This window comes from Leptonychotes weddellii, chromosome 2 (assembly GCF_054177405.1).
Source record: "Leptonychotes weddellii isolate Sample4059 chromosome 2, ASM5417740v2, whole genome shotgun sequence".
NCBI classification, from domain to species: Eukaryota; Metazoa; Chordata; class Mammalia; order Carnivora; family Phocidae; genus Leptonychotes; species Leptonychotes weddellii.
The window spans coordinates 82,572,497-82,589,296 of record NC_138370.1 but is presented as its reverse complement, the minus strand read 5'-3'; the positions used below and the strand labels follow the sequence as shown (position 1 = coordinate 82,589,296).

At 37.1% G+C, this 16,800-nt stretch overlaps 1 pseudogene; it reads left to right on the top strand.

The window, feature by feature from the left end:
- Positions 1-221: 221 nt before the first annotated feature.
- Positions 222-16,800, top strand: part of LOC102745195 (large ribosomal subunit protein eL24 pseudogene) — a 19,543-nt pseudogene continuing 2,964 nt past the window's right edge.

Sequence of the window (16,800 nt, the reverse complement as noted above, 5' to 3'; positions counted from 1 at the left end):
AGATACAAATAGAAGTCTGCTTAATAAAGCTACAATAAAGGTGTTTGATACAAGAAAGCAGATCTGGCAACCACAAACCTTTGTCCTCGCTACATCCTGCTACATCCAGGAGCACATACATGAAACCTAGGAGTATTGGAGCCATTTTTTGGCTTAAGGGAGGCAGATCCTTTCTCTGGGTGGTACAATGGAAAGAGTCAAGGCACTTGGATCCTGATAGCATGCCTCGAGGAGCTGCTGCACCAGCCACGGACTGCCAACCTCTGGACTTCTTGTTACATGAGAAGAATAAACCGAAAGTTGTTGGTCAGTAGTACCACTTGCTGACACCTGAGAATTCAATGTCTCCTGCCCTCCTTCTCCCTTAAGAGGCCCCCTTTCGTGTTGTGCTCTAGAATTTGTCAACCTTAAAAATAAAAGACAATTATTTTACCAGCAAAACAAACAAAAAAAAATCTTAAAAAAAAAAACACATATATTTATGGAAAACATATATATTTGGATTTATTTTTTATTTTGTACTTTCATTTTATCCTGCTTTCTCTATGTTTCTTCTTTTTTTTTCCTTGTCTTTTCCAGATTGATTTTTCCCCTCTTCTTTCCTTTATTTCTCTCTAATAGCTGGGAGTATGTATACTCTATTTCTATTTTTCTTCTGTCTTCCCAGAAACTTAAATACATACTTAATCTCACAGGACCTGAAAATAATATTTATTGTCAACTGAACAATATATAGAGTTTGGAATGCTTTAAATAATTATGACCACCACTGCACCCACCACTTAAATAATAACATATCGTTTAATAGAAAAAACTAGACCAGAGCAAGAGGGCTTAAGAATGCTGGGAATAAAGGGGCAGGATGCAATTTTAAATATAGTGGTCAATCTGGGCAACACTGAGAAGTTCTTTGAGCAGAGATGTGAAAGAGATGATGTTAACCACGCAGAATCTAGGGCAACAACATTCCAGGCAAAGCAATCAGCAAGTGCAAACGCCCTAAGGAAGGAACCAGGCTGGAGAGTTCTAGAAACAGCAAGGAGGACAGTGTGACTGGAGCAGAGTGAGCGGGGGGATAGGACTAGAAAATGGAGCCGGACAAACAATGGAGGATGGGCTCAGGTTGGACTTTGTGAGCCATATTAAAGACATGTGGCTTTTACTTGGAGTAACATGTGAAGCGTTCAGTTTTGAGCAGAGAAATGACTTGAATTGACTTTTACACTTCAAAGCCTCTCCCTTAATTTAAATACAAGATACTAGAGAACTTTTCTCAAAACCAATATTTTATTTCTATAAATACATGCACATACAGATGTGTTTTACTAGTATAAAAGAGATAAGAAAATCTCATGGGAGATGGTTTTAAATATTTGCCTTTATGCTGACTATGCCTTTCTTTCTTTCTTTTTTTTTTTTTTAAGATTTTATTTATTTATTTGACAGAGAGAGAGAGATAGCAAGGGCAGGAACACAAGCAGGGGGAGTGGGAGAGGGAGAAGCAGGCTTCCGGCCAAGCAGGGAGCCCGATGCGGGGCTCGATCCCAGGACCCTGGGATCATGACCTGAGCCGAAAGCAGACGCTTAATGACTGAGCCACACAGGCGCCCCTGACTATGCCTTTCCTAATCTAAGTTTTTGGTAGAAAAAAACAGGGAGAGAGGGAACACAAGCAGGGGGAGTGGGATAGGGAGAAGCAGGCTTCCCGCTGATACATACTCCCAGCTATTAGAGAGAAATAAAGGAAAGAAGAGGGGGGAAATCAATCCAGAAAAGACAAGGAAAAAAAGAGAAGAAACATAGAGAAAGCAGGATAAAATGAAAGTACAAAATAAAAAGCATAATCAGAATGAAAAATTATGCCCTTATTACATACTCCATATGTAAATATATAATATATATCAAATCTGCTGCCTAACAGATGCATGGAAAGATGCTCAACATCACTCATCATCAGGATGATACAAATCAAAACTACAATGAGATGCCACCTCACACCTGTCTGAATGGCTAAAATGAACAACTCAGGAAACAACAGGTGTTGGTAAGGATGTGGAGAAAGGGGAACCCTCTTGGGAAGGCAAGCTGGTACAGCCAGTCTAGAAACAGTATAGAAGTTCCTCAAAAAGTTAAAAATAGACGTACCCTATGATCCAGCAATTGTACGACTCGGTATTTACCCCAAGAATACAAAAATACTAATTCAAAAGGATACATACACCCCAATGTTTAAAGAAGCATTATCCACAATAGTCAAAGTATGGAAATGTCCATCAACTGATGAATGGATAGAATACTACTCAGCCACAAAAAAAGAATGAAATCTTGCCATTTGTGATGTCATGGTTAGAGCTAGAATTTATGCTAAGCAAAATAAGTCAGTCAGAGAAAGACAAATACAATATGATTTCATTCATATGTGGAATTTAAGAAACAAAACAGATGAATATATGGTTAAAAAAATAAAAGAGTGGCAAACCAGAAAACAGACTCTTTTTTTTTTTTTTTTTTATTTGACAGAGAGAGAGGGAACACAAGCAGGGGGAGTGGGAGAGGGAGAAGCAGGCTTCCCGCCGAGCGGGGAGCCTGATGCGGGGCTCGATCCCAGGACCCCGGGATCACGACCTGAGCCGAAGGCAGACGCTTAACGACTGAGCCACCCAGGTGCCCCCAGAAAACAGACTCTTAACTATCAAACACAAACTGAGAGTTACTGGAAGGGAGGTGGGCGGTGGAATGCGTTAAATGAGTGATGAGTATTAAGGAGGGCACTTGTGATGAGCACTGGGTGTTGCATGTAAGTGATGAATCACTAAATTCTACTCCTGAAACCAATATTGCACTATATGTTAACTAACTGAATTAAATAAAAACTTGAGGGAAAAAAGAAACAAAAACAAAAACAAAACAAAACAAAATCTGCTTTGCTATTTAATAATAAACCATGAAATTTTCCATCCAAACATATACCCAAATTAGTTTTTCATGGCTTGGTAACATTCCACTAAATACATGAACCATAATTTATTTTTTCTAGCTTTATTGAGATATAACTGACATATTGTGTAAGTTTAAGGTATATAATGTGTTGATTTGATACACTTATATATTGGAAAATAATTACCTTTGTAGCGTTAGCTAATACTTCTGTCACCTCGCACATAATTACCATATCCTTTTTGTGGTGAGAACATTTAAGATCTACGCTCTTAGCAACTTTCAAGTATATAATACAATATTATTAACTGTAATCACCATATTTTGCATTAGATCCCAAAAACTTATTCATCTTATAACTTAAAGTTTGTACCCTTTGACAATCATCTCCCCATTTCCCCCACTCCCCAGACCCTGTAACAACTGTTCTACTCTCTGTTTCTATGAGTTCAGTTGTTTTAGATTCTGCCTATAATTGACAACATACAGTATTTGACTTCTGTCTGACTTACTTCACTTAGCATAATGCCATCAAGGTCCATCCATGTTGTTGCAAATGGCAGAGTTTCTTTCTTTCTCATGGCTGAATAATATTCAATTATATGTAATGTATATATAATCCTGATTATATAATATTCAATTATATATAATATAATCCTGATTATAGATGTGATATGTTTATATCATATATATATATATAATCCTGATATATATTATATGTACATGTATATAATCACATCTTCCTTATTCATTCATCTGTTGACAGACATTCAAATTGTTTCCATATCTTGGCTATTTGTGAATAATGCTGCAGTGAACTTGGAGGTGCAGGTATCTCTTCAAGATCCTGATTTCAATTCCTTTGGATATGTACATAGAAGCAAAAATACTGGCTCATATGGTGTTCTTTCTAAATTTTTCTTGAGAATCCTCCATACTATTTTCCATAGTGACTGTTCCAATTTAGATTCCCACCAATAGTGCACAAGGGTTACGTTTTTTCCACATTACCACCACATCTGTAATCTCTTTTTGATGATAATCATTCTGTCAGGTGTGAGGGATATCTCAGCACGGTTTTTATTTGCATTTCCCTGATGACTAGTAACAATGAGCACCTTTTCATGTACCTGTTGGCCATCTGTATATATTCTTTGGAAAAATGTCTGTGAAGTTCCTCTGCTCATTTTTTAAATCAGATTGTTTGTTTTTTTGCTATTGAGTTGTATGAGTTCCTTCTATCTTTTATAAGTTAACTCTTCATCAGATATATGACTGACAAATATTTTCTCCCATTTGGTAGGTTGCCTTTTCATTTTGTTGAGTTTCCTTTGCTGTGCAGAAGCTTTTTTTTTTTTCTAATGTAGTACCACTTACTGATTTTTGCTTTTGGTACTTGTGCTTTTGGTGTCATATCCAAAGAAGCATTGCCAAGACCAACGTCAAGGAGCTTTTCCCCTATGTTTTTTTCTAGGAGTTTTATGGTTTCAGGTTTTAGTCTTAACCTAATTTGAGTTAATTTTTGTGAGTTTTATTTTTTAAGATTTTATTTATTTATTTGACAGAGAGAGACACAGCGAGAGAGGGAACACAAGCAGGGGGAGTGGGAGAGGGAGAAGCAGGCTTCCGCTGAGCAGGGAGCCCAATGCGGGGCTCGATCCCAGGACCCTGGGATCATGACCTGAGCCGAAGGCAGACACTTAACGACTGAACCCCCCAGGCGCCCCTTGTGAGTGATTTAAGATAAGGATCCTTTTTCATGCTTCTGCATGTGGTTTTCCAGTTTTCCCAATACCATTTATTGAAGGGACTACCCTTTATCCATTAAGTATCTTGTCTTCCTTGTCAAATATAGTTAACCATATAGGTTAGGGTTTATTTCTGGGCTTTCAATTATGTTCCATTGGTCTATGTTTCTGTTTTATGCTAGTACCGTATTGATTTGATTTCTATAGCTTTGAAGTATAGTTTGAAATCACAAAATGCAATGCCTCCAGCTTTGTTCTTTCTTGAGATTTCTTTGGCTATACAGGGTCTTTTGTGGCTCCATACAAATTTTAGGATTGTTTTATCTATTTCTGTGAAAAATGCCACTGGAATTTTAATAGGGATTGTATTGACTATATAAGTGGCTCTGGGCCATATGGATGTTTTGACAATATGAATTCTCCTAATTCATGAACACGGAATATATAACACAACAAATTATTGTTTGTGTCTTCTTCAATTTAATTCATCAACATCTTATAGTTTTTCAGTGTACATATCTTTCACTTCCTTAGTTAAATTTATTTCTAAGTATTTTATTGGTTTTGATGTTATTGTGAATGGGACTGTTTTCTTTGTTTTTCAGATAGTTCATTGTTAGTGTCTAGAAATGCAACTGATTTCTGCGATTTGTATCCTGCAACTTTACTGAAATAGTTGATTAGTTCTAACAGTTTTTTGGTGGCATCTTTAGGATTTTCTATACACAAGATCATATCAGGGCGCCTGGGTAGTTCTGCCTTCGGCTCGGGTCATGATCCCAGGATCTTAGGATCAAGCCCCGCATCAGGCTCCCTGCTCAGCAGGAAGCCTGCTTCTTCCTCTCCCACTCCCCCTGCTTGTGTCCCTCTCTCGCTGTGTCTCTCTCTGTCAAATAAATAAATAAAATCTTTTTTAAAAAAATCATATCATCTGCAAACAAATACAATTTTAGTTCTTCCTTTCTAATTCATATGCCTTCTTTTTTTCTTGGCTAATTACTCTGGCTAGGACTTCCAGTGTTCTATTAAGAGGGGTAGTGAGAGTGAGCACCCTTGTCTTGTTCCTGATTGAAAGGCTTTCAATCTTTCACCATAAACTATGGTGTTAGTTATGGGTTTGTCACATATGGTTTTTATTATGTTGAGGGTTGTTTCTTTATACCTAACTTATTAAGAGTTTTTGTCATGAAAAGATGTTATATTCTCTCAAATGCTTTTTCTGTATCTATTGAGATGATCATATGAGTTTTTTAATTTGAAGATCCTTTGATCATATGATTTTTATCTTTCATTCTATTAATGTGGTGTGTCACATTTATTGATTTGCATATGTTGAACCATCCTATTCCACCATGATGCTAACATCACTCCCATAATTTATTTTAAAAACATTTTTAACTTCCCTAAATGTTTCCATATATATTTAAGCTGTTTCCTATTTTTGCTATTAGAGACAGCTCTTCAATGAACAGCTTGGCATTTACAACTTTGTTTACTTGTTCCATTACTTCCTGAGTATAAATGTCTAGATGTGGTATTGCTAAGTCAATTTCTAATTTTCAAGATTCCTAACTCTGAAATCTTCGTGTTCATTTGACTTTCTGGAAAATGATTGAATGTATTCTTTCAATATACTCACCCCCACCCTGTTGGTCAATAAATCCAAGAATTACCCAAGCTGTATAGTGCCAAAGAGTATTTAGCCAGGTGTGGACAGAGAAAGAACAAGCCAACTATCCTGAATCCTTTGGGATGTGTGCATGATGGTCTTCTCCCACAAGGAAAACAAAACAAAGACACGGCAAAAACTCAAAGAAAACTTTGGAAAGCTAAAACCTGCTATTCTTTGGTTTCAGCATTTCTGATGATTATTATGTCATTTGCAAATGATGGTCCAGGTTATTCTGCTCAGATAACACATATTTCTCTTCTCCAAAGATGTTAGCCTTTTATGTCTTCCTTCTAAATGTTCTTTAAAATGTTGTCTCTGGAGAAAAGAAAAGAATTAAAAACAAGGAAGATTTTCTGGCAGAACAGTATGATCTGCTCCATTAAATGTGCTCTGTCTTTCCTCCAGTTTCTCCCCTAGTTAATAACTCTTCAGAAAAAAAATTTTTTTTACTGATAGAATTATTTTCCCTATCTCTGTGTAGTTTAATTTGGAAACATTCCTAGACCAACATCCAAAATAATTTAGGGCAAGTGAAAAAGGTGAAGCTGACCTTGACCAAAATTCAAGTAATCACTCATGGTTGGTCCTGTCAGAGGAACTGGTGATTGGAAAGCAGGACTGTGGCAGCAACTAAGAGAGAAAGGCTTCAACATCCCTTCACCTTCCTGAGTGGTCCAGAGCTTACTGGTTGGAAGAGTTGGGTCAAAGAGTGGAGTGGCATCCTGTAAAGAACACCAAACTGGGAATATAACAGCTTTGGTTTGTGGTTTGAGACCCATCTGTTCCAACTATCAACTTGGAACACATTATCACTTAGAAGCAGTAGAGTATAATGGTCAAAAGCTCAGGCTTTGGAATCAAGCAAAGGGAAATTAGAAGGCCTTGTCCCAAAACTCAAGGAGCCTGGATACTGAAATTTTTTAGTATCTAAACAAAAAAGCATTAATTGTCAGAAAACTTCTGTTTATAGCAATGTCACTGCCAGTGGAGAGGAAGATTGACTGCCTTTGAATCATGTGTCTGCTATTTATTGGGACTCTGGTCTTGTCTAAGTTACTTTACTTCTCTCAGCCTGGATGTTTTTATCTTTAAAATGAGGGTAATAATGCCTACCCAACACGTTGTCATGGGGATTCAATGTATAAAGCGCTCAGCAGAGTGCTTGACACAGAATGTTATAAATAGGATTGTATTATTATGATTATCCTTTCTAAATCATAATTGACTCATCTGTGAAATAGGATGTTACCTGATGATTACTACAATTTCTTCTAATTCAATTTTAATCCAAATGTCTTACATTTAAAATGCTGTGCAAGCACAAAATCTGCCCCTACACTTATAATTTAATCATAGTGTGGTTAGCTTTAAAAATATATATGTTGTTCACTTGTAAACTAGTCTCAGATAAATAAGATCATCATGGTTAAATGCCTGTCACCATAACTAACAACTGAGTTCTCAACTTCCATTTAACCCAATGAGGTACAGAACATACACATTCAAACACAATGATCTCTTCCCCTATCCTCACCTCTCCGAGTTCATTTCCTGCAACGCTCTCTCTCCCCAGCCCTCCCCAGCCTCAGTAGTCTCCTTGTTATCCCACGGAATACACAATGCATAATCCCAACTCAGGGTGTTTATATTTGCTATATCCTCTTCCTGGAATATCCTACCCTTGGATGTTCACAGGTCCTGCTCCCTCATCTCATGCAACTCTCCCATCAGAAAGGCTTTCCCTGACCACAACCCTCCATGTTATTGGTCTCTATCCCTATATCCTCAGTATTTATTGCCCCATATATTACATATATGTTTGTTCTTATTCATGCCCTTCACTATAAGGTATGTTCCATAATGTAAAAGATTTTGTTTCTGTTCCTACCTGGATCCCTAGAGTCTAGAAGTATGACTGGCATATAGTAGGAACTCAGTAAATATTTCACAGTTGAATGAATGAATGGAAAAAAGGGAAGGAAGGAGGAAGAAAACAAAGAAATAAAGACCCATGAAGAGTGGATCGAAGATTAAAAGGGTAATCGTTATTCCCTTTCTAAAAAAATATGTATACAATCTAATAGGAGCCTTGATTACTTCAACTAACAGGCACATTTTTTTCCCTTTTTTTTTTTTTTCTAGTTTTAGTGAGATGGTGAAGTTTTAATTCAAGCATACATTTGACTGGTTGTAGAAAGAGTGGCAGGAGATTTTAGGCTGGGCCAGAATTTACTCAGCCTAAATTTTTTAGGAATTTTTAAAGATTATTTTTAAAGAATGCTTGTATGATTGTAACAGTAATGCACTGCAGTGTTTGGAAAATATAGAAAGAATATATAACAATAATTTTACCACCCACACATAATCACTGTTAACAATTTATTCTATTACACACACACACACATACACACAAAAGTCTTTGTGAAGACTCTCAACTCTGGGAGTCCTGCTATGAAGTAAAGAGGAGAAAACTGTGAGCTGAGTCTTGAGGAGATGTGGAAGCCCATCTCCATGCTACCTACTTGGAATCCTGTTGTCTTTTCCCCTTAAAGGGGCTGCCTGCTCCTCTTTGAACAGAAAGCTAGAGGGGAAATGGGTTTTGATATTCTTAGTCTTCTTCACCTTGAACTAAATGAAGATTAAGGACTAACCCATAATATAGAAATACAATCACTTTTGTTTTTTTTCACAATAAAATTTTCTGATTTTTTTCTTAAGTTTTAAGGTAACAATCAGGAATTGAGTTTATTTTGCTCTAATAGTCTAGCAAGTGTCGTAAATTTAATTCCAGGTCCAAGGAAAATTTGTAAAGAGAATTCTTTTCAGATGTGCTCCCAAATAGAGAATTGACTCTATTATGTTCCTGCTGGCATAAAGAGGGGCCAAAATCTGGCAGAAAGACACCTTTTCAAAGAATTTCTAGTATTACAGTTTAGTCCTATGGTTCTTTACTCTTTCTGCACTGTTCCTGCTAATTACTCCAACAAATAAGAGTTCTCGGTGTTGAAAACAAACAAAAAAAGCAGTCAGAGAAAGAATGCTTATGTTTATAGACATTCTCTTATATTTACCATTTTATCAATGATAGATACAATGGCTTATTTCAGCAACCCTTTGCTGGATACCTCTATGTCCTAAGTTTGGGGCTAGGTACCAGAAACAACGGATGTATCTGAAACAGCTCCAGCCCATAAGAAGTTTTCAGCCTAGGTGGGGAAACAGAGAAGTGTGGTGATCGGAGGTGGTAAAGGGTAGTGCAGAGTAGCCAACAGGATTGGAAGGAGGCGGCACATCACACACACAGGGGCATGTGGACATCATTCATTCACTGAACATTTATTGAATGCTTATCTACAAGGCATTGTTATAAACCAAATATTCTTAGTTCTTGTTACGAAAAACCTGAGTTCCACCTATATTATTTTCTGCATCCCATTTACAAAGTGCAAAAGCTCATTTTTTTTACATAACACATTATAGATTATTTTTACATACCAGATGCATACCAAAAAAGTTATATGCACATTTTGAAAAGTTATGTGAATTTTTATTTAAAAAACTTTTTTTTAAGATTTTATTTATTTATTTGACAAATAGAGAGACAGTGAGAGAGGGAACACAAGCAGGGGGAGTGGGAGAGGGAGAAGCAGGCTTCCCCACTAAGCAAGGAACCCAATGCGGGGCTTGATCCCAGGGCCCTGGGATCATGACCTGAGCCAAAGGCAGATGCTTAACTGACTGAGCCACCCAGGCACCCCAAGTTATGTGAATTTTTAAAGATTATTTTTAAAGAATGCTTGTATGATTATAACAGTAATGCACTGCAGTGTTTGGAAAATATAGAAAGAATATATAACAATAATTTTACCACCCACACATAATCACTGTTAACAATTTATTGTATTACACACACACACACATACACATAAATACACACATGCACAGGCATGCACACTTAGATTAACATACACTTTATACATAGTTGGGATCATACAGAATATACAGTTTTGTGTTGTACATTTTTCACTTAAAATGAAATACGAAATATCCTAAAGTGGCTCATACAACTTTTCTATGTGAACATACCCGCAATAACAATCCACTTCAAGGAATTTTTTGTCAATTCTAATAAAGTAGAATTTGCACTAAGGAGTTCATCTGTTATAACTCTGAACTTTTCTCCTGCAGGTTTTTTTTTAAGATTTATTTATTTATTTTAGAGAGAGAGAGAGCACAGAAACAGGGGGAGGGGGAGAGGGAGAGGGAGAGAATCTCAAGCAGACTCCCCGCTGAGCACAAAGCCCGACAGAGGGCTTTATCTCATGACCCCAAAATCACAACCTGAGACGAAATCAACCGACTGAGCCACCCAGGTTCCCCTCTTCTGCAGGTTTTATTTCATTTTTTTTTAAAGATTTTATTTATTCATTTATTTGAAAGAATGAGAGAGAGAGAGAGAGCACATGAGAGGGGGGAGGGTCAGAGGAAGAAGCAGACTCCCTGCCAAGCAGGGAGCCCGATGCGGGACTCGATCCCGGGACTCCAGGATCATGACCTGAGCCGAAGGCAGTCACTTAACCAACTGAGCCACCCAGGCGCCCCTATTTCATTTTTTTAAAAAAGGTTTTATTTGTCAGAGAAAAAGAGACAATACAAACAGGGAGAGTTAGGCAGGCAGAGGGAGAAGCGGGCTCTCTGCTGAGCAAGGAGCCCAATGCGGGACTCAGTCCCAAGATCTTGGGATCACAATCCCAACCGAAGGCAGATGCTTAACCTACTGAGCCACCAGGCATCCCTCCTGAGGTTTTATTAAAGCAGAATAAATTTATACAAATAAGCTAGCCTGAGAATTTCCTGTTTTCACCTGTAATAAAGAAACACTAAAATCTGAGACCTTTATTTTTTTTCCTGCCTTTCATAAAAGGGTACCAAGAAAGTTGTATATTCCTGCCCTATTATGGTAGTGACTGTGGCATAAAAGTTTAAATGTCCTTAATAATAAATTTACAAATTTACTGGCAAAAAATTAGACAATCAGTTGACTTGATAAAAATAAAGTGTCCAGCATGATATTTTAAAAACTCAGAACAATCATTTTTAGAATGTTATTTTTTCCTATTATAAAAGTAATACATACTTCTTAGAGATAATTTGAAAAATGCAATTTGTAGAAAGAAAAAAAATCAGTAGTAGCAATACCACCCCAAGATATCTTTTCTAACATTTTGCTGAATATTCATTTTTCCCATTCAAATGATTAAAAAGTTATAATCACATATTTTATCTCCTGATTTTTTAGTTAACATTATAAAAATTGTTAAACCCCTCCATATAATTTTAAAACATTGTTTTAAAAACATAATATCCATCATATAAATGGATCATAATTTAACCACTTACATATTACTCAATATTATGCATGTTTCCAGGTTTTTTAGTGAAAGTGAGAAGATTTGCACATGAAGATTTTTCTGTATTTAAGCTATTTTCTCTAGGTCAGTGTAATTTTTTTCTTTTTACGATTTTATTTATGAGGAGGGTGGGGGGGAGGGGAGGAGCAGAGGGAGAGAGACAAGCATACTCCACATTGAGCATGGAGCCTGACAAGGGGCTTGATCCTAGGACCTTGAGATCATGACCTGAGCCAAAACCAAGAGTTAGGTGCTTAACCGACTGAGCCACCAATGTGATGGTTTTTTGATACATCAACCTGGCTAGCCTGCCGTCCCGTTATTCAATTAAACACTAATCTAGGTGTTGCTCTGAAGGCATTTTGTAGATGTGATTAAAGTCATAATCAATTGATTTTAAGTAAGGAAAATTATCCTAGATACACTGGGTAACCTCATTCAATCAGTTGAAAGGCCTGAAAAGCAGAACTGAGGCTTTCCTGGGAGAAGAAGAAATTCCTCCTATGGACTACAGCTTCTGCACATATTATGCCCGAAATTTCCAGCCTGTCCTTCCTGATGGCTTGCCCCACAGATTTCGGACTTGCCTAGCCAAACCCCAGAACCCACAAGCCAATAAATCTCTTCATGTCTATATCCTACTGGTTCTGCTTCTCTGGTCCAACACTGACAGATACATTAATGTTCTCAGTATACATACTAGGACAAAAGGTTCACCCAACAAAAAGTCCAAATTACTATTCCTGTAGCTTTCTTCTTATAACTTTCTCCATGATTTTAAAAATAATTAGGTGATGTCTTTCTTGCCGACTGAATCTCACATAGCCTAAAATTAAGCAAGTAGCTGGAATCATGCTTGACTGAAGACCTGTTTTACAGCTAAGGTAAGAAAAATTACACTCAGGGGCACCTGGGTGGCTCAATCGGTCGAGTGTCTGCCTTTGGCTCAGGTCATGATCTCGGGGTCCTGGGATCGAGCCCCGGTTCGGGCTCCCTGCTCAGCGGGGAGCCTGCTTCTCCCTCTCCCTCTGCTGCTCCCCCTGCTTGTGTGCTCAGTCTCTCTCTGTCAAATAAATAAATAAAATCTTTAAAAAAAAAAAAAAGAAAAGAAAAATTACACTCAGAACCAGCCATGTTGGTGGCATTGTTCAGCTTGTGTGCTGAACAAAGTGTAACTAAGACGGCCCGATCTTTCCCCAGCAGCGCTGGCAGTAGCTCAAAGAGTCTCAGCTAACACTTCATTATCCAGGCAATCCAAGGACTCCTTTGATACCACTCTTTCCATTGGGCTGATTATTTAAATGGACTCTTTCTATTTATAATGTAATATCAAACCTAGACAAAAAGATTTCGCACACACCTATGTGCATATATACACATATCTACCCAAACACATATTAACTTTTTTTTTTACCTTTTTTTTTTTTCAGTATAGTTAACTTACAACGTTATGTTAGTTTCCGGTGTACAATATAGTGATTCCACAAGTTTATACATTTTGCTGTGCACACCACAAGTGTAGCTACCATCCGTCACCATACAACACTATTACAATATCATTGACTGGATTCCCTTTCCCATGACTTATTCATTCCATATTACCTTTTTAATACTCCTCATTCATCTTGTCTTATATGGACCCTTATAGTTTTTCAATTATTCTTTGTAATCTCTTTTCAGACTTTACCAACTTTTATATATAAAAAATGTTTTTAATGACTTTAGATTGATGAGGAAATGCTATAATAAATAGTAGTTGCACGTTGAGGAAGAGTATGTAAACTGATTCCTTATAAAGTCATGTGTGCTACTCTTATTCCAGAAAGTTTAACAGGATATTAATATCACATAAAGACTTAGTCAGTTTTTGTTTTTCTTTTTTTTTTTAAGATTTTTATTTATTTATTTGAAGAGAGAGACAAAGCAAGAGAGGGAACACAAGCAGGGGGAGTGGGAGAGGGAGAAGCAGGCTTCCCGCTGAGCAGGGAACCCGATGTGGGGCTCGATCCCAGGACCCTGGGATCATGACCTGAGCCGAAGGCAGACGCTTAACGACTGAGCCACCCAGGCGCCCCAGTTTTTTGTTTTTCCATAGAGTGTATATAATTGTTTATAAATTTAGATCAGGTATGCTACTGTATGTCCATTACAGTGCCTAAGAACAACTACAGATTTGAAGAGAAGGTTTTCAGAAGTCTATTAAAAATTGGCCTCAGGAAAAAAAAAAATTGGCCTCAGATAACAGAACTGGACTATTCATAGGGTTCCTTCTGTCTTCTGAAGTGAATGGTTCCAGGCATTTGAAATGATTATGAAATGAGAATTCTCCATCTACATAAAATAATGAGCAAGATAAGAAATAACCCACCATGAGATGATTTATAAATGTGATTCCTTTAGAATTAGAGCTTAAATGGCCGCAGGGTGGACACAGTTGAGGAAGTCTAAGTGTCTTACCAAGTTGGAGATGCCTGTGGGGCACACAGATAACACTATGTAACTGGCAATTAGAAATTTAGGCCTGGACTGCAAAAGCGAGGTTACTAAAAATAGAATTACTTATAACGTATCCACATGAAGTCAAGTGGATATGTGTTAGTGTTTGAAGTATCCAATGTCATGATCTGCAAACATTAGTAAATGTGCTGAATGAATGAGTCCATCTTTTTTCCCTTTGATAAGCAGTTTGAGCTGCAAATAGCAGTTGGTATAGAAAGCCCTTTCCACCAATGGTACTTTCCACAAAATTCTCCCTATTCTGACATACTTTAGGGTTTACATGGATTCTGGAAAAAAAAAAAAAATAGAAATAGAAGAAAAGACTTTGGAGAGAGGTGTTCTATAAAATGATTAAAATCTTGATTAAAGTGGCGGCTGGGTGGCTCAGTCCTTAAACATCTGCCTTCGGCACAGGTCATGATCCCACGGTCCCGGATCAAGCCCCACATCGGGCTCCCCGCTCAGCAGGAAGCCTGCTTCTCCCTCTCCCACTCCCCCTGCTGTGTTCCCTCTCTTGCTGTCTCTCTCTCTCTGTCAAATAAATAAATAAAATCTTAAAAAAAAAATCTTGATTAAAATCCAGAAGCTTCACAACCTCCCCACAGGTGAACTGAGGAATTCAATATACATGGAGGGCAAGACCCTGGACCTCTGGAAAAATGGTACTTCATCTTATTCATGTGTAGATCCCCATGGTAGGTGCTCAATAACTAATTACAGAAGGAAAGAAGGGAGGGAGGAAGAAAGGAAAGAATGGAGGGTGACAGGGGAGCAAGGAAGACTGTGATGACTTTTGAATTCTGGGAGTTTTTAAATATCTTTCAATATCATCTATCTTAACTACAGCAAAATGCCACATTTACCAGTTGATAAATACATTGTCATTAAATGTTATGCAAAATGACCAGAACTAAAAAAAAAAAAAAAAAATGACCGGAACTAAGTGGGATGGTGGGAGAAAAAGAGGGAGAAATTGTTTCAGGACCAAGAAATATAGTTACTATCTGAGATTTGAGGTTCAGAATTCTTTATTCAGATGCACTTAAAAAGTAAGAATCAATGGTGAAACTAGTTATACTGCACTTAGGTTATTATATATTTTATAAATATCCATTTTATTATGTTGAACCAGATGGTCAAAATTAAGTTTTAGGCAGTAACCAAGTAAATTTGTGTGATATAAACCTATAACTCACTTTCAGAATAGTTGTACATTTGGAATGGAGCCATTGGGCACACATGACTAAACCCCATTCTCTGGTTAAGCAACTTTATACCACGCAAATAAGTGGACAACCTGTAAGTGAGACCTAGGACTTATGCAATTTTCCAAGTTCTAAAAATAAGTAACATATTTTAATGGTCTTAATATTTTTAAAATCTCAGGTGTTATTTCTATGACAAAAATGGATTCCAGATCACACCACAAGCATATATTATGTATATATTAGAAGGATTAACTTAATTGAAGTAATTCCCCTGATGGCTCTGATCTACAATACAGATTTTTAGCTGAAAGTTTCATACAGCATGAAATACCCATCAGCCTTAAAGAATAATTCATTAAGTGTATGGATTTTGCATAATTAATCATAATAAGAGAATAAATGGGAAAAAATCAAGTAACGTATGGTTAAGCACTCTGGCATCAGCTTACTTATTTCCCAAATAAATGAAATCTCATTTCTTGGGGCACCTGGGTGGCTCAGTCGTTAAGTGTCTGCCTTCGGCTCAGGTCATGATCCCGGGGTCCTGGGATTGAGCCCCACATTGAGCTCCCTGCTCAGCAGGAGGCCTGCTTCTCCCTCTCCCACTCCTCCTGCTTGTGTTCCCTCTCTCGCTGTGTCTTTTTCTGTCAAATAAATAAATAAAATCTTTAAAAAAAAACTCTCTTTAAAGAAAAAAAGACATCTCATTTCTTTGTCAGTGTCTATTTCTGATTGGGGAACTACTCTATCTCTCAAAAAATATTTTTTGGGTATTTTATTCACTTTGTGTTGTCCAAATATGCCACTCATTTTATAATACATTATGCTAAATAGGACATTTTTCTATACATAGTCTCCAAATCCACTGGTTAAAAATAAAAATAACTACAGAGGAAATAAAAGAATACAAATATTTTTTAATTCAATTAATTAACTTGGTAAGACACTTAGACATTGCTGGTGGGAATACAAACTGGGGCAGCCACTCTGGAAAACAGTATGGAAGTTCCTCAAAAAGTTGAAAGTAGAGCTACCCTATGACCCAGCAATTGCACTACTGGGTATTTACCCCAAAGATACAAATGTAGTGATCCAAAGGGGCACCTGCACCCCAATGTTTATAGCAGCAATGTCCACAATAGTGAAACTATGGAAAGAGCCAAGATGTCCATCAACAGATGAATGGATAAAGAAGATATATATATATATATATATATATATATACACAATGGAATATTAGGCAGCCATCAAAAAAACGAAATCTTGCCATTTGCAACAACGTGGATGGAACTAGCAAGTATTATGGTAAGCGAAATAAGTCAATC